Raw genomic sequence first — 19,873 nt, 5'->3', positions numbered from 1 at the left:
CTATTATCCAATTAAACCTGGAAAGATATGGACTGTTGCCCAAACTCTTGGACCTCTTGATCTAAATGCATGGTGCATGCCATGTGAACTGAAGGAAATTCTTTGCTTATTACCCAGTTACATTGTTTTTGTTTGGGAATTTAGATAATGGAAGACTTGTGTGGTTGAGAGAATATTTGGGAAGAAAATCAAGCTGCTCATCAGACTTTTGAATGATTTATTTCCCCTTTAAAAACCAAATCCACTCCTGGTGAGGGTTTGCTCTTTCTTCTCGAAATACTTTCAGATTCCTGGTTCACCTAAAATTCAGGTCAACTGCTACAGACGGCCATGTCACAAACACTTGAATATATTTGACTGTGTGCTCAGGAAAGGGCGTTCAGTGCATACCAGCCATACCAGCAAACATGTTAGACCAGGGCCCCTCTCCTGAGCCCTTCAGGAAAATCAAAGGGAGCTTTGTCTAAACAGGCCTCACAGAATTGGACTCATTGTATTTGCTTCTTTGCCTCCAGTCACCTGCATTTGGATTTTAATCCTTTGCACTATAATCCTTTTGACTTAGTATGGCTTGATTATACTCTCATTATGTTCATTTTTCTTCTTTGGGGTTCCATAGTCATTGTTGTTTTGATGTTTCAAATTGCTAAGTGCTCCTGCTCTCATAATGCGTTAAGGATACCAGAGACTGGCATTGTTCAGGGGTTAACAGATGTTCAGATATTAGTGATAAGAAGAGAGTTGGAGGAAAATAAGAATGGAGCAGAGTCACTAATCATACCATAGAGGGGTCCAGTTATAGGCTTGATTGAAGGTTTTGAGGCCAAAGGGCTTTAGAAATCCATTTTCATTTCTAGTCTGTCCAATATGGTTTTTATCTAAATGTGGCATAAAGAAATTGTTCTGTTAGACCCCTTCTAATGTTCAGAAACATTTGTGTGGACATTTTCCTTCACTCTCCACTTCCCCCCCCCCTTTTTTTGCCATGAGGAAGTTTTGCTTGGCCTTGAGTAAATGAAACTCAGAACCCAAAGAGCTCAGTTAAATTCAGCTTGAAATGGAAAACCCATGACACTATAGTGAGTGCTGAGAGGAGTGAATATTAGCTGTGCTTCTTCTAATCTTCCTCTTTTGCCATTGCTTTCCAATGTAGAAGATGCAGAGCAGGAGAAGATAACATAAAATAAGAATGTGTGAACCCAAACCATCTGAGATATTAAACCCTTATACACTTGGAGTCTTTTTATAATGGTGATTCAAATTAAATTAATGCTGGTTGACCTAGTTGTGGTAAAATGCCCTGGCACGTTATGGCACTTTCAAATGGCCATCAGACAAATGTCACACACACTGCTGACAGTATTGAGGTCCATGCCAGTTGGCAGCTTTGAACACAAAGCCATAGATTCCAACAGAGGCGGAGAAAGCATTACTTCTCTCTTTACCCCTTGGCCCCAGTCCTGTCCTCAATTCTGGATCAGGACTGCTCAATACAGACATTGAAATTTTTTTATTTTTTTATTTTTTTGTGTGCGTGTACCGTCAAATCAGATCTGACTAGTACAGGAGGAGATTGCCCCTCCTTCCCCGGCAGAGCATCTGGTGGATTCGAACCGTGCACCTCTGGGATTGTAGTTGCAGCTTCTTGCCACTAGGACACCAGAGCTCCCCAGACATTGAAATGTTAATAATACTTATGTCTAAGTCACCTGTTTGAGACTATTACTCTAATGGGATGGTTATACCTTTCAACTCTCTGCAATTATTTACCGTCATTGTCAACATTAAAACTGACTTTCTAAGTTCCACTTTAAGTTTGGGCACAGACATGCCAGAATGTTCTACGTTTCTAATATGCATTCTTTATATCTTAAGACTGGGTGCCAAAGAAATGTTTTAAGGAAAGCATTAGAAGATTGGCTGGCCTTTTATAAATTTGTCACTGCCTTTTGGTTTGGTTTGCTCCTTATCATAAGCCTTAGTAATTACATTTTGTGTATCCCTTGAGGCCTCAACACTGACAGAACTGCATTTAAGGAGAAGGAATGGAATACACCCAACAACACTTAAATTCAGCTCACTTGGCTGCATGTATTATGACAACATCTTTTATCACTGTCGTAATCTCATAGCAATGTTGGACAGAGTGACAATAAATTGCTTTTATCTTGCCTTTTTGCAGAGTTTAGAGATTTCTCTTGTAGCAAATATCCCCCCTCCCCCTGTGAAAGTCACATACATTTTTCTTGGTGTTTCTCTTCCTGGGAAAAAGGGGGGAGGGGGGAAGAAGGAAAATTGGATAGATTTTTGTGGGTGTTTGCATCTCTTAGATGTTTCCAATTTAAATGAAGAAAATAAATGTCTTCAAAGTTTTGGGCTATTTTTTTCCCCGTTCTGAAAATTTTCCCCTACCATGTGCTCAAATTATAATGTTCCTTGTTATTGGTATTTGTTCTAAGCTTGTTTTCAATGTATGATGACTATGTGTATCAGACTGGACTGTAACTCATAGGGCTTTTAGTGGAAGTAAAGAGCTAGATTTCTTTCTAACATCTGAGTGAACTTAAAAAGCTTTACCCCTTCAGTTAGCAAGTGAGCACCTCAATGTTTATATCATTCAAAGATTTTAATATGTTCTGCTTTTGCTACATGTGATGGGTTAATTTTCTACTCGTCTTTCTATTTCTATCATTGCTGTAGACTCAAAAACAAGTCTTAGCTGATCCTTCTTTATTGGGGTTCTGTGCAACACCCTAAGACTGAAATCTTTGCTGAAAAATTCCATAGGTTTCTAGAGGATAAAGATTAATGCCTAGCTTCTACCAGAAAGGTTAGCATTTCACACCCAGCCAACAGCTCCTGTTGGATGGCTGTCAATTTGTTTACACAAAGACTTCCTAAAAAGGTTTAAATATATGCTGAATATAAATAATGAGAAATATGCTAAAGAGGACAAGAAAAGATAGTTGTTGATTGTTGTCTAGTTGAGCACAACTTATAGTGACCCTATAAACAAAAGACCTGAAGCCTTCCTAAAACTGTCGTTGTTTCCCCAAGTCCATAGAGTTTCCAGAGGCGTATGGTTTAGGAAGTGGATGCCATTCCTGCATTCAAAACTGTCTTAAACTGGGAGCTCTATCAAACAATGACTGCCATAGACAGACACTATGGCATTTGAGACCCCAATGGCACAAGGTTCTGCATCACAGCAAAAGCAGATTATCTCAGCACAGCAAATTGACAGAAGAGTGCTATATGACTTAGAAGAGTGTTCCTCCAAAATATAGTAACAAGGGGTTTAAACATTATCCCTTGGGCCTAAATTTTTTTATTTTTTTCTTGGACTTCAACAAAAAGTCTTTAATCTTGGCTAAACAAGCCAATGGCACATAACAATAATAGTATGTAGTGCCAAGTCAACTACCACTCATAGTGACCCTATGAATGAGAATTCTTTTTTTCTGTTTCGTTTTTTTCCCCCTTTTATTTATTCCTTTTTGATGGATAGAATAAAAATGTCTATATTGCAAAAAAAATAATTTTAATGAACATTTACAGAGATTTTGGATTTCCATTCATTCACTGCTGCACTTCTCTCCCTGCCCAGCCCTCCTCCTAACCCCAGTTTGCTTCTCTCTTCTAAAAGAAACACTCCCCCCCACCCCGGTACACAATTCCCCCGCACCCCTCCCACCGCCCCAAGTACATTCCACTATGCAACCTTAATTGTGGACTCTTGTGATAACCATAATACCCTATCATACATCACTTTTAAATTAATCACTCCCTCATCTGTTTCAGTGCAGTATACGCAATTTATCCAGTTTTTCTCAGTCTTACCCCAACCCTGATATCAGTCCCATTTTATTTCCATTCCCATTCATTCATTGTTACACTTTTCTCCCAGCCCCCCCCCTCCAGTACTCTATTCTCTTTGAAAATAAAGAAGAATTCTTTCATTGTTTTACAATCCCTCCCCCCCAGGTCCACCCCACTATGGATTCTTCATTCTGGACTCCTGTCATGACAAAAATTCCTAATTAAATATCCCTTGTAAACAGTTTTCTCCCTCATCTGTTTCAATGCAGTATACATTACTTACCCCATCTTTCTCAGTCTCCCCTCAACCCTAATGTCAGTCCTGTTTTACAACAGTGGCACTATGCAGTATTTGTCCTTTGTGACTGAGATATTTCACTCAGCATAATGTCTTCCACAGCCACTCATTTTGAATAATATTGCATGAGTTCCTTGTTTTTCAGTGCAGCATAGTATTCCGTTGCGTGAATATACAACAGCTCTCTAACCATTTGTTTGTTGATGGGCACTTAAGTTATTTCCAACTCCTTGCTACTGTGATGATAAACATGGGTGTGCATCAGGCCTACTATTTAAATACAAGGGCCCTCCAAGAGGCTTAAATAAAAAACAATCAAACATTCCACAGAGATCCTTAACCAAAACAAGAGCACCATCTTCCCAGTCTTCCCCCAACTCTAAAATGAAGACAAGGGCCTCGTGTTATATGTTATTGTTGTTAAGTGCCATTGAGGAGTGACCCTATAAACAAAAGACCTTAACTCTGTTCTATAACTATTGTCCTTTCTCTTGGTTCGTAGTCTCCATAGACATATTTAGGAAGTCGATGCCATTCCTGCTTCCAAGCCTGTCTTAATCTGTGAGTTTTACCAAACATTGTCAACCATGTGTAACCATTATGGCATTTGATGCACCAATGGCACACCCTTCAGTATCACCACAATCCCAAGTTACCTCAGTACAGCAAAATAACAGAACAGTTCTGTACCACTTAGGAGAACGTTCATTTCATACACAATTAAAACCAGACAATGAGAGCCTAGTGCTTGGGCCTGGGGCTTTTAAAAATTAATTTGCCTTTTGGGGGTGAATTCTTCTTGGGTTGGTAGAGAGTAGGTTCTGGACTATTTCATTGGTGCTTAAGTATGGGCCGGAAGCCTCTTGTTGAAGCCAATGAGAGCGTGGAGCATGGGCCTGGGATTTTTAAAACTTCATTTGGAAAAGATAGAATTTCAATAAAAATATTTCTGCTACCTAAAACATATTAGTAAAGCTTTCTGTACTGTAATCGTGGTACTCATTGCTCTTACTTTTAACTATATTTATGAAATTGATAATTTTTGTCCACGAAGATTATTTTGTATCTCTATTGCATGAACTCACAGTTTGAATACAACAACTGATTTATGGGAGAAAGATGGACAATTATTTTCCTTGTGATTCACAGACTTTGAAAATCCTCTTGGAGGTTCAACTATCAATTGGTTCCGATTCAAAAACACATAACAACAATAATGGCTTGATCTAGGCTAAAACTTCTAGTTCTTTGTGAATCAGGAATAGGGAAAGCAGCATTAAATATCAACTCAGGATGTTGTAAGAAATGGCCAGTCTCATTGTCTTTGTTAAAGTTCAGGGGTTTATTCACAGCCAAGTGAATAAAACCCATAATAGTTGATAACAATACTTAATTATCCATATTTTTAAAATTCCACGTATAGTGAATGTAACTTCTTGAGCCCCCAATTTAGACTTTCAGTGCTTTGGTACATTTAGCATCTATTGAACTAGTTAATACACTAACATGTTTTTGGTTTTTAAAGAACTGTGTCATCTTTGTTGTTGTTGTCAAGTATATTTGAGCAGAGTACCATCCATAACAACTCTATGAACAAGTCTGAATCAAGTCCTATCTTGTGCCATCCTCACAATCTCTTCAAATGAGACCAGTGCTGTAGTCAATATGTCAATCTATCTGGTTGAGGATCTTCCTCTCTTTTGCCGGCCCTCCACCTTTCCAAGAAAGATGGTGAAGCTTTGTCTTTCATGCTTGAGACATGTAGCTAGGTGAGATTATTCCTTGGAAAGGGACATCATACTTGGAGAGATGGATAGTTAGAAAATGAAAGGAAGACATCCAAAGAGATGGACTGACATGATGACTTCAACAATGAGTTCAAGTGTGTCAGAGACAATGAGGATGGCACAAGATAGGACACCATCAGGTTGGCTGTTCTTAAAGTCACTGTGAGTTGTACCTGACTTGATGCCACCTACAACAACAGTAACAGCTTTGGAGTGAGTAAGTACTATTATTGGTACAGTTTTGTAGATAAAAGTATTGAAACATTAGAAAGTTAAGTAACACAATCAAAGTTGTCCAGCTAATAAATGGGAAACATGGGATCCAGTCCAGGGTAATGATAGTCCAAAAATCTTGCTTTTGAACATTCTGTTTTAATATTAGATATATAGATGTGGCTATTTTGCTATTATTTCTTTTTGGAATAATAAAAAATAAATGGTGTGTTTTTTTAATCAAATATTTATTTACACCAGTTTACTTGCAAAATTCTTATGCATTGTTTTTCACACTGTATATTTCCCATTTCCTTTACCGACCTCTACCTCCACCCATCAGATTGTGTGACCCTATGATTAAATGTCTCTACCCATACCCATCCATTCATCCTCATCCCTCTGTTACTACCCTCCCCTTTTAGATCCTCGTACAGGTTATACCAGTTATCTATTTCTACAATAATGATTTTACACAGTATTTGTCCTTATAAGACTGAGATAGTTCACTTAACATAATGCTCTCTAGTCCCTCCCAAGTTGGTAGTGATTTTCAAAATCATTGTTCCTACAATGCTGAGTTGTATTCCATTATGTGAATATATCATAATTTCTCAAACCACTCAATTGTGGTAGGGCTGTTTCCATGTTCTTGTGATGGTGAATAATGCTTCTATGAACATTGGTGTACAAAACTCCATTCATGCTTAGTTCTAATTTTTGGGGAGTATATTCCAAGCAGTAGAATAGCTATGTCATATGGAATTTTTATGTTCAGCTTTCTGAGGAAACACCAAACTGCCTTCTCTCCACATCCTCTCCAACATTTATTACCTGTCCTGTTAAACTTTACCACTGCTACTGGGGTGAGATTGTATCTCCTTGTGGTTTTGAATTGCATCTCTTATTGCCAGTGATTTTGAGCATCTCTTCATGTGTCTGTTGGTCGTCTATATCTTTCTCTGTGAAAAGTCTTTCAACGTCTTTTGCCCATTTTTTAATTGTGCTATCAGTCTTTTTCTTGTGAAAGTCTTGCAGTATTCTGAAACTTTTGATATGAGATCTTGTCTGAAATTATATTGCTAAATGTTGGTTTTGTGTTTGGTTTTGGTTTTTGGTGGTGGTTTTTTTTTTTTTTTTCACTAGTCACTAGGTTTTCTTTTCACTCTGTTTAAAAAGGTTTTGATGTACACAGGGATTTATTCTTTAGGAGTCTCATTCATCAATTTTATCCTCTCCAGACTGTGCAATTCTGACTGTATTCTGCAGTCTCATTATACCATAAACTAGACCATCTAAGCTTGATCCAAGTTTGTCTCTTAAGGACTGTATGGTTTGGGGCTTTACTCCCAGGTTTCTGATACACCTTGAGTTAATTTTTATTTGTGGTGTGAGATGTAGATCTGTTTCAACTTTCTGCAGATAGCAGTTTAGTTTTGATGTAACCATTAGTAGAAGAGGTTGTTATTTCCCCACTTGACAGGTTTTATTTCCTTGTCAAATATCATTTGACATAAGTCCATTTCTGGTTCTCAATTCTGCTACTTTAGTCTATGAGCCTGTCATTGTACCAGTACCATACTGTTTTGGTTACAACTTCTGTGTAGTAGGTTTTGAGGTCAAGAAGTACTATGACTCTCACTTCCTTTTTATTTTTAAGAAGTGCTTTGCTTATTTGAGGTCTCTTTCCTCTCCAAATAAACTTAACAACTTTCCATTTCAATCTCCTCGAAAAATGAATTTGGTATCTGTATTGGGATTGCGTTGAACATGTAGGTTCCTTTCTGTAGGATTGTCATTTTCACAATAATGAGTCATCTTCTTTTTTTTAATATACTATTGGATTCTATATTGATCTTTAGCTGATGTTAGATGGACATTGGCAGAAAGCAAAGAATGCCAGAAGAATGTCTATCTGTGCTTCATTGACTATGCAAAGGCTGTGTGGACCACAATAAGCTGTGGCTGACTCTGAGAAGAATGGGAATCCCAGAACATTTGATTGTGCTAATGCGAGACCTATACTTGGACCAAGAGGCAGTCATCAGAACAGAGCAAGGAGACACTAATGGTTTAAAATTAAGAAGGGGTATGTTCAGGGTGTGTTCTGTCTCCATACCTTTACAATCTGTATGCAGAATAGATCATCCAAGACGCTGGGCAGCACGAGGAGGAATGTGGCATCAGGATTGGTGGAAGAGTCATCAACTGCAGAAGGGCAAAGACTGCAGCCTTCAATACGGATTGAAGCTCAACATCAAGAAAACAAAGATTCTCATCACTGGGCCAATTGATAGTATCAGGATGGATGGTAAAGAGATTGAGATAGTTAACAGTTTCAGTTTACTTGGATCCACAGTCAACACTCTTAGTACCAGCAGCCAGGAAGTCAAGAGACAAATTGCTTTGGGAAAGTCAGCTGTGAGGGACCTCTCAAGAGTACTGAAGAGCAACGACGTCAGGCTGGAGACTAAGGTGCACCTGATCTGGGCTATAGTCTTCGCAATTATGTGCTATGCATCAGAGAGTTGGACAGTGAATGGGGATGATAGAAAGAGAATTGATGCCTTTGAGCTGTGATGCGAGAGAAGAGTGTTGAATATACTGTGGACTGCTAGGAGAACAAACTGGTTTGTCCTGGAGAGGGTGCAGCCGGAATGCTCCTTGTAGTCAAGGATTCTGAAGTTTTGTCTGACGTACTTTAGGCATGTTGCAAGGAGGGACTGGTCTTTGGAGAGGGACATCATGTTTGGTAGAGTAGAGGGACGGTGAAGGAGAGGAAGACCTTCGATGAGATGGATCGATTCTGTGACTGGAGTGGTGGGAATGAGTGCGTTTGAGATGGCTAGGTTGCCACAGGATAGAATGGTGTTTAGGGCTTTTGTACAAAGGGTCACTATGAGTTGCAAACGACTTGATGGCACATAACAACAACAACAACAACATTGGATTCTACAGGCTAGGATTTTTGTAACTATATTCATGAGAGATATTGGTCTGTAGTTTTCTTTTATGGCAGTATCTTTGCCTGGTTTTGGTATTAGGGTTATGCTTGCTTTATAGAATGACTCTGTGAGTATTCCTTCTTTTTCTATTTTTAAAAAATACTTTAGTATTAGTAATATTAGTATTTAGTAGAATTGATGATAGATCTTCTCTGAATGTTCACTTGTGAAGACACTGGGGCTAGGACTTTTCTTATTTGGAAGTTTTTTAATGACCTTTATGATTTCTTCTTTTGTGATGGGTCTGTTCAAGTATTCAACGTATGTCTGGGCCAGTCTAGATAGAGATGAGTATGAAGGAATTTGTCCATTTCCTCTAGGTGTTCAAATTTATCAAAGGATAGCATTTTATAGTATTCCAATATTATTTATTCCATTTGGTTTTGTTCTGATATCACAGCTATCGTTTCTTAACAGAATTATTTGTATATTCTCTCCCCCTTCCCAACTTTTTTAAGTTTGACAGTGTTTTTTTTTTTTTTTAATTCTTTTGAAGAACTAGCTCCTGGTATTATTGATGGTTTCAATTGTTTTTCTGTTATCTATGTCATTGATTTCAGTTAGTGTCCTTATAATTTCCTTTCTTCTAGAGACTATAGGATTAAATTATTTCTTTTTCTACTTGTTGAAGATGTTGGGTTAGAGAAATTATTTTTTTTCCTTTTCACTTTTTTATGTATCTATTGCTATGACCTACCCCCTAAGGACTGCATTAGCTGCATCCCAGAAGTTTTGGTAATTGTATTTTGTATTTTTTGTAGTTGTAGTTTCATTTCCACTTGCTTCAAGGAACTTTTTATTTCATTCTTTATTCTTTTATAACTTAATCATATTCTAGTAGAGGGTTATTTAGCTCCCATATGGATAGTTTTGTAAGCTTTACCCTCCTGTGGTTAATTTCTAGTTTTATGGCATTGTGGTCTGAGAAGATACTTTTTATAATTTCAATGTTTTTTGATATTTTGATGCTTTGCTTGTGGTCTAATATGTGATCAATTCTGGGAAATGTGCCATCTGCTCTTGAGAAGAAAGAATTGAGTTTTAATTGGGTATAGTGCTTGGAATACATCCACAAGGTTGATTTGACTGAATGTTTAATTTCAATCTTTTGCATCTTTGTTAAGCATCTTTTGAGTTAACCTATCCTTTGGTGAGAGTGGTGTGTTAAAGTCTCCCACACTATTATTGTTCTATTTCTTTCTTCAATTAAGTTAATTGTTGTTTTATGCATTTTACAAGTCAATCATTTGGTGCATAATGTTGACCAATGTTATATCCTATTTATCTACTATGTTTTAAACTATTTTATAGTGCCCTTCCTTATCTTTTATGAGTTTTTTTTCATTATGAAGTCTATTTTATCAGAGATTAGAATTACCATTCCTTCTTATTGTGGATGCCATTTGCTTGGTAAAGTTCCACCTAGCCTTTGTTTTTGAATCTGTATTTCTCTCCATTTTTAAGATGTGTCTCTTGTAGGCAACATGTTGATGGGCTTTGTTTTTGGTGGTTTTTTTAATCCATTCAGCTCTTCTTTTTCTCATAATGGGCATTTAGTCCATTTATATTAAGTATGATTATTGTCAGGCCAGGTTCTTCTACCATTGCCATTACACTATGTTTCATTTTTTGTTGTTTATGATTAATGTGGTCTATCCACTTTGCTTTCGTGTCTTTGAATGAAGGTCTTCACTTAAAATTTCTTGTAGTTTTGGTCTTGTTTTCACAAATTCCTTAAGTTTCTTCTTTACTTTAAGGATCTAATTTCTCTTTTATATTTGGTGGAGAGTTTTGCTAGGTATAAGATCGTTGGTTGGCAACTTTTTTCTTTCAACTTTCTGTATGTACCATCCCATTATGGTTTCCACTGAGAAAAAGTCCATACTGAAGGGTGCAGTCCTTGACACTCTGCAGCAAGTGAATAAGGTCCTCCTCAGTTTCAGCAAGCAGGGTTATGTCATCTGCATAATGCAGATTGTTAATAGATATTCCACCAATCCTGATGCCACAATTCTCCACATAGAGCCCAGCCTCATGGATAATCTGCTCTGCATACAGGTTGAAAAGGTATGGAGACAGGACACATCCCTTGCGTACACCCTTCCCAATTTTGAACCATGCAGTGTTACCCTGCCCTGTTCTGACTACTGCCTCTTGGTCCAAGTATAGGTTTTGCATTAGCATGATTAAATGTTCTGGGATTCCCATTCTTCTCAGAGTCAGCCACAGTTTGTTATGATCCACACAGTCAAACGCCTTTGCGTAATCAATGAAACACAGATAGAAATTCTTCTGGTATTCTCTGCTTTCAGCTAAGATCCATCTAACAGCAGCTACAATATCCCTAGTACCATGACCTTTTCTAAACCCAGCCTGAACTTCTGGCAATTCTCTGCTGATGTGCTGTTCCAGCCGTTTTTGGGTAATCTTCAGTAGAATCTTGCTTGCATGTGAAACTCTGAAGATTGCACTGGAGCGTAGAGAAGCCAAAGCACATGGAACAATTCAAGATACTAAGGAACTGAACAGAAGATTCCAAAAGGCAGCTCGGAATGACAAAGCAAAATATTATAATGGCATGGGCAAGGAGCTAGAGTCAGAAAATCTAAAGGGCCGAACTCCCTCAGCATTTCTTAACCTCAAGGAACTGAAGAACAAATTCAAATTTAGAGGTGCTATAATCAAGGATGGATTAGGCAGAATATTAAATGATCCAGGAAGTATTAAAAGAAGATGGAAGGAATATACTGAGTCATTGTATCGAAAGGAATTTTAGATACAGAAGAATTTAATGAAATAAAATATGAGCAAGAGCCTATGGTGATGAAAGAAGAAGTTCAAGCGGCTTTGAAGGTAATAGCAAAAAATTAGGCCCCAGGAATAGATGGTATACCAATAGAAGTATTTCAGCTAACAGATGCTGCCCTGGATGTGCTCACCAAGTTGTGGCAAGAAATCTGGAGAACAACCACTTGGCCAGCTGACTGGAAGAGATCTACATTTGTCATATCATTACAATAACTAAATATCAACAACGAAAAGGTTCACAAAATGTTAAGAAAGTGGCAATCTGCCTCAGTCGTCATGGAAAACAAAATAACCCTTCTACTAAAAAAGCAGACCCAATGACTACCCCAGGTAAAGAAAACCAGAAGAAATATGTTGATGTGAAGTTATTTAAACAGCTACAGGAGAAGATGCAAATGATGGAACAAACAATGGAAGGCATTAAAAGAGCAAATACTCCAAAGACTGTGACCTAGAAGAAATGTACTGATGAGGAGCAACTTGACTATTATGGAAGAAAATGCAAAAGATGGAAGAAAAAATTGAGTTTGGATAAACAGGTACAAGAACTTAAAATATGATCACAAAACAGTGAGGGTACAGCAAACACAGTACTAGAAAAGATAGAAAGGCATAAAAATATAATCTATAATATTAAGAATGAAATGTTACAAGTGTTCAACACACTGGTGGGACAAAAAAGTAGAGCTGAAAATATAGAACAGAGAATCAATAACGGGAAAGTAACTGAGAAAATTTTGGAGACTCCCCAGGTATTATGTAGAGTTGGAAATCTACATTCAAGAAACATAGAGACCATCAAATAGACTAGACCAAGAAAGACAAATATCAAGACATATCATAGTCAAATTCTTCAAATTAAAAGATAAGGATAGAATACCAAAAGCTGGATAAGAAAAAGAGTCACCTACAAAGGGGAAACAATTAGATTAAATGAAAGACAAAGATTCTCACCACTGGACTAATTGATAGCATCAGGATGGATGGCGAAGAGATTGAGATTGTTCACAGCTTCAGTTTGCTTGTCTCCACAGTCAACACTCTTGGCACCAGCAGTCAGGAAATCAAAAAACGTATTGCGATGAGAAAGTCTGATATTAGGGACCTCTCTAAAGTACTCAGGAGCAACGGTGTCTCTCTGGAGACTAAGGTGCGCCTGATACAGGCCATGGTCTTTGCAATCACTTGTTATGCATCAGAGAGTTGGACAATGACTAGGGAGGATAGAAGGAGAATTGATGCCTTTGAGCTGTGGTGCTGGAGAAGAGTATTGAATGTACCATGGACTGCCAAGAAAACAAAGATTCATCATCGAGAGGATTAAACCAAGCAACTCCTTGGAGGCAAGGATTCTGAGGCTTCGTCTGGCATACTTTGGTCATGTTGCAAGGAGGGACAGGTCCTTGGAGAGTGACATCATGTTTGGGAGGGTGGAGGGACCGCGCAAGAGAGGAAGACCCTCTATGAGATGGATTGATTCAGTGACTGAGGTGATCAGCATGGGTATGTCAGAGGCAGTGTGATTGGCACAGGATAGAGCAGGTTTTAGGGCTGTTGTACATAGGGTCGCTATGAGTCACAAACGACTCGACGGCACATAACAACAATCACAACAACAACAACCACAACAATGATTTAATGTCTTAGGGTATGGCAATGTTTTGTCAAGGACAAGTGTATTAGTGCTTTCTTGTCTTCCCAACGTGGGATGACTTGCTTTCTAGAAACCATGGCTCCAGTAAAACTCTTCCACTTGAAATTAGGAATTTCATGTGATGTAGTTGAGACAGCAGTGTTCAAGAACAAAGTACCCCTCTTGTCTACTCTATGAGACAGTTCAGTGGCAGGTCTTTGACTTCATTCTTGTGGTAGTTGCAGGTGATTTCTTGACAGGATTTCGCGTATTGGTGAACTTCCTTATTTTTTTGTCTTGAAGGTCTTAGTCCAGAATGTCCAGGAAACAAGCCAATACAGTGGGTGGGAGTCTGAGGGCAAGTGGTAGGTGTCCCTCTGTCCATGGTGGTGGGCTAATTTCTGTTTCTGTGCGGAGCCCCACTCTGGTGGGGGCATTAAATCTCTCACCTTTGAAAGAAAATGGACCAATATGGAGGGCAGGATGCAGAGGGTAGACAGTACGTGTATATCTACTGACAGTGGGTGTCCCCGGTCCAAGGCAGGTGGGGTGATCTTTCTACAGCACTTCACCCTGTCCTGGGAGCTAGAGGAGTTTGTGTGTGCTTGTGTGTATGCAAATCTCTTTGTCACCTGTGAAATGAAACAGGCAATATGGTGGGTTTGTCCTATTGTTCTTTTGCTAGCAAACTAGTTCTTTTCCTTCTTGAAGATGGTTTTCTCTACTAATCTTGATATAACAACTGTTCATATTTTTTAGTGTTCCATTAGATGTTTTATTTTTAGATGGCAAGGAGTTTCTCTGGCTGGTAGAACTCATTAGAGAAACTTGAAAGAAGACCTCTACTATCAGTTCTCTATCCCAGGCTTCTTACATTCAAATTCCTGAGAGAGATTAATTCTTCTCTCTCTCTCTCTCTCTCTTTCTCTCTCCTATCTACTAGTTTATTTACAAAATTTTAATACAAATTTGAAAATATTAATTCAATTTCCCTCATTCCTCCACCGATCAAATTGTTCAACCCAGTGATTAAACCTTCTTCCCCTGGCACATCCACATACTTCTGCTTCTAGCCTCTCCCACCCACCCCTTCTGGATACCTGTACTCATTTTACAATAATGGTTTTATACAATATTTGTCCTTATGGGACTGAGTTAGTTCACTCAGCGTAATGCTCTCTACTCCCTCCCAAGTTAGGTAATAATTTAAATGGTTATTGGTCCTGCGTCCTGCACAGTATTCCATTGTGTGTATGTACCATAATTTCTCAATCCATTCGTTTGTGGTTGGACATTTGGGCTGTTTCCATGTTCTTGTGATGGTGAATAATGATGCTGCCATGAACATTGGTGTTATACAGAAGCATTATTCACCATCAGAAAGATTAATTCTTACAGTGAGCAGAATGGTCCTTCCAACCAGATTCTTGTGGTAAATATTCCCAAATTATTAGTGATCATTTCTAATTCATAAGGACTCATTTTGGCTCTAATTTTTAGTGCTTTTTAAAAATTATTATTTAATTTTATTAGTTTTAATGAACATTTACAGAGATTTTGGGTTCTCATTCATTCTTTGTTGCACTGTTTTCTCTACCCTCCTCCCCAGTTCGTTCTTCTTCCCCCCACCCCGAATGTCTGTTTTAATTGTCCTATTGCCACAGTGCTTGTCAAAGCCAGTTCTGATTAATCTCCTTTGTCAGTGTGCCCTTTGCCATTCCCTATTACTCCTCCATGAGAGACACTTCACCCTGATTCATAAGGAAAAGGAGATGGCGTATTCTCTTAGCTACTTCCTGCTGAAAAGGGACGTTGTGAGTTTCAGGGTGAAGATCTTCTCTCACTACTCTAAAGGGCCCCTTTGGCAGTAGGAAACACATAGACTATTATGGAGATTGATTTTGGAATTTAGATGCACTGTTATTAATTGTGCTTAGCTGTACATGTTCATATGCTTGAAGATGTATCATGGAGGTGTTGCAAACTAGAAGACACAAATTTAACTAACAAGTTGAAAGTACGTGAGTCAAAAATTAACAAGCAATAATATTCCGAGTAGAGCTTCTAGTAGTGGCACAAATCAAGTTACAGAGGGAAGGTGGTTCTTACAAGAAAAGGCCTATAGACTAGCACTTTATCTATTATAGTGTACAGGTTAGGAACCACAAGATGTAGAGGCTCATCTATGTCACTTATGCTTCTTATGTCCTGGAGCAAATTCCATCTACCACTGGGCTGTTTTACAACTCGGAAGTTCACATGCAAGGTAGAGGTGAAGTAAGGAACTGCTTATGAGGTGTTCCGTCCATTCCAACAACTAAGAGATAGTGAGAAGAGTTGGGACCTCAGAAGGCTTTTAGGACCAATTATTAGGCTCTGTGTCCAGGAGAAAACGAATATACTTACCAGTAATGTTAATGCTCATCCAGGGCTCTTCTGGGAGGATCTGAATCGTTGAAGCATCCTCCTTTGTTTCCAGCTGGGAGCTGGGGCCTGTCAGTCCTGTCTGCCACAAGGACCTGATGTGGGCCACCTTGGCCAAGTGTCCTTCAGAGCCACACTTAGAGCAAGTGAGTGGGAGCTTCCTCTCTACTCCCTTGCCTATCTGTGGCTCTTGTCTGTGTTAAGGTCATAATACAGTGTGAATCCAGAATATTATTTTTGCCACCTGGGGCTTTATTAAAAATACAGATCTTGAGTCCCACCTTCAATCTAGGGAGTAATAGGCTATATTTTAACAAGATTTTTCTGCAATTATTAAGTATAACCAGTCAGCTACAATCCATAACACACCTGTGAACAATAGTTGAAAGCTTTGCCTTGTCTTGCTATCTTTCCGTATGATTTTCCCAGTCTTCCCATGCTCAAACCAATTGTTGCCATGTATGTGTTAATCTATTTCATTGAGAATCTTCCTCTCTTTCACGAACTCTCCACTTTTCAAAGCATTATGTCTTTTTCCATGGATTGGCCCCTTCAGACAACATGCCCATTATATATGAGATAAAGCTTTACTATTCTTGCCTCTATGGTAAGTGTACAAAGCTCTATTTTAAGGATTAGGAATGTTTACAACCAGCAGTAAAAGTAATGAGTGGAGTTGTAGAAGATCTTACATTAGTGGTGACTAAAGGCTCTGGTGGCTTAGTGGTAAGTAACTGAACTGCAATCTCAAAGGCAAAGTTCAAATCTGTTCTGCAGGAAAAAGATATATAATCTTCTTTCATGTGATTAACTGCCTCTGAAAACCCACTGGAGGGTTAGCTATGTGTTGGTTCTGACTTGATGGTACACCACAAACAGCAGAGGCCAGAAAACTCTGATACCAAGGAATTATCCAGGAGCATGGTCAGGGTTCAGGGAAACTTATTTTCTGTGACTTCATTATGTATTAATTTTTTCTGCATATTAACATACTAGGTCATCAAGTCTGCTGTTCTGGCGAACTGACAAGATAAATTAGAACAGCAGTTTTCAAGAAACAGGAGACTAGCTAGTGAGAAAGAGGAACCCAGGGTGACAAAAGGAAACGTTGAAGCACACCTAACCTGAAGGAGGTCTCAAGACATTCAATTCAGTTACATTAATTTGCCCAAAAGGGAGTTCTTTTACTTTCCATTCTTTCTGGGCTTGCAAGTGAGTGTATTGGACAAATGGAAATTTTCCTATTGTCACCTATGGGCTCAGGACACACTTTCAGGATGTATTATAACAACAGAGGTGCCTCGTCCAGTCCCACACAATACTTCCTCAGCAGCCCTGTCTGTGGTTACATTTCCTGATCAACATAGCTTTTGTTATAATAGTTTCTCTCTGTTGACAGATACGTTGGCCACCTCAGGCAGCCTGAAGCTGGATCTGGAGCCAAAACAAACACAATCTTTGGCTCCTCCTAGCTTCAGATGATATTTCTTTTTCTTTTTAAAATGTGTGCCTTGGCAGTCTATATTGCATTGCTATTATTGTTATTATTTCAATTTATCTGAAAACTTTTAAAAAATAATCCTAGTAAATATATAGATTTCATGATATGACATGGGTTGATTGAGTCCATGGAAAGATAAGAAAAAGCACAGAGAGGTACAGAACTGCCTGAGGTTCAGCTCTTGATTATAAATAAGGGAGTTCGTGGCCTTTTTGATCACCTCCCAAAGACCTGTGGCCTACACCATTATTCAGAAAACTTACTGAAGACTATTAAAAAGTTACTGAAGTAGTAAAGTAATAATAAATAGCTAAACTCAAGAAGATTTTAGAAGAAGCCATGGAAAGATATTTCATTTTATGTATAATATAGGCTGGAAGTTGGCTAACATCAGAGAATACTAGAATAAATATTTACTTGTATTTCACTGAATATACAAAGTAGATCATGATAAATTTTGACTAACACTGAAAAGAATGAGAATTCCAGAATGCTTAATTGTCCTCATGTAGAAAAAATACATAGACCATAGAAACCATCTGAATAGAATAAGCATATACTATGTAGTTTAACTTGGAAGGAGGAGTGGCATCCACTTCCATAATAGCTTGCCTCTGGAAACCCTATGAACCTGGAGAGAGGATGAAAGACACCCAAGTGTCAAGGACTCTCCTTCATAGAGTCGCTATGAATTGCCTGTGACTTGATGGCACTTAACAACAACAACATGTAGTTTAAAATAAGCAAAGATGTATGTCAGGGTTACAACCTTTCACAATATGTGTTTAATATGTATGTTAGAAATAATTTGAGAGACAGGACTATACACAGAATGTAGCATGAAGATTGGAGAAAGACCCATCAATGACCTGTGTTATGCAGATGACACAACTTTCTTTAAGAAGACTTAAAGCATTTCTCAATGAAACCATCAGTATGAATTACAACTCAGCATTAGGAAAAGAAAGTACTCACAATTGGCTCAATAGGTAACTTTATGATATATGAAGAAAATATTGAAATGGTTAACAATGAATTTTACTTGGATCTATAGTCAACATGCATGGTAGCAGTAGTCAAGAAATTAAACATTCTGTACTAGACAAATCTGTCAAGAGACTCTTTTTAAATTGTTAAAGAGCAAGGATGTTAGTTTAAAAACTAAAAATAAGCTTTATAAACTATGGAATTTTCCGTTGTTTCATATGCATGTGAAAGTTTGAAAATGAATGATGAGAATTGAAGAATTGATTATCTTTGAATAATGATGTTGGTGAAGAATATGAAATATTCCATGAACAGTAAAAATCACAAACAAATATATTCTGGAAGAAGTTCAGCCAAGATGTTCCTTGGGAGCAAAAATGGTGGGAATTTGTCTCATACTTTGGCAGTTATCGGTAGGGACCAGTCCCTGGAAATGGACAACATGATTGGAAAAGCATCATGCCACCAAGAGAAAAGTCAATTTTCAGTGAGATGAATTGATAACAGCAACTGCAACAATGGAATTAAGCACAGTGGAGATCATGGAGATGGCATAGAATTGGGTTGGATTTTGTTGTTTTGAATAGAGCATCATTATGAGTCAGAGCCAACTCAAATCCATGTAATTACAACAACAATGTGGGCTGTGCAACCCCTTGAGTATAAAATATCCCAACAGAATGCAGAATTTATTTCTTGCTCCCTACTTTCCTTTAGTTCTTGTTTCTACAAAAATATCGTTGCTATGTTATACATTTTTTTTTCTTATTTCTATTTTTTGTTTTGACATGTCCATGCACTGAATATTAAGGTGTAACTCAGATTGTAGCAAATGGAGTGGGTTAGAGACTATTTTGTTCTTAACTAATTTATTTTCTTATTTTGTCTCCTTAGCTCATTTATTTTTTTCCTCCTTACCTCATTTATTTTCTTATTTTTCTCTCCCTTTTTGAGATAATTTCACTGTTTCTCTGCCTTTTCTGGGACAGAAGCCCAACAGAATATATATGTTTGGAAAATTTCCTCGGGATTTTCCCACTGTGTACTGCCTGCCTCCCACTCTCCACAACACTGCTTCCTGACTTTTTTCTTATTTCCTGCAATTACACACACACACACACACACACACACACACACACACACACACACTCTCAAGCCTCTAGAAGGCTAAAGGTTGAACTGCTAATTGAAAGGTCAACAGTTCAACACCAACAGTCAATCTGAGTTGAAAAAATGAGAATGTCTGTTTCCAAAAAGATTTACAGCTTTGGAAACCTTATGTGGAAGTTCTAGTTCACTATACCTCAGACTGTTTATATACACAGTCAACTCAAAGTCAGTGAGTGGGTTTATATAGAGAGTTGATCCTTGAACAACATGAGGATTGGGAAATCTTCC

Source organism: Elephantulus edwardii, unplaced genomic scaffold (genome assembly GCF_000299155.1).
Source record: "Elephantulus edwardii isolate Elephantulus edwardi_28Jun2011 unplaced genomic scaffold, EleEdw1.0 scaffold00070, whole genome shotgun sequence".
NCBI lineage: Eukaryota > Metazoa > Chordata > Mammalia > Macroscelidea > Macroscelididae > Elephantulus > Elephantulus edwardii.
The sequence above is the reverse complement of the archived record's forward strand: the minus strand, read 5'-3'. Positions refer to the sequence as shown.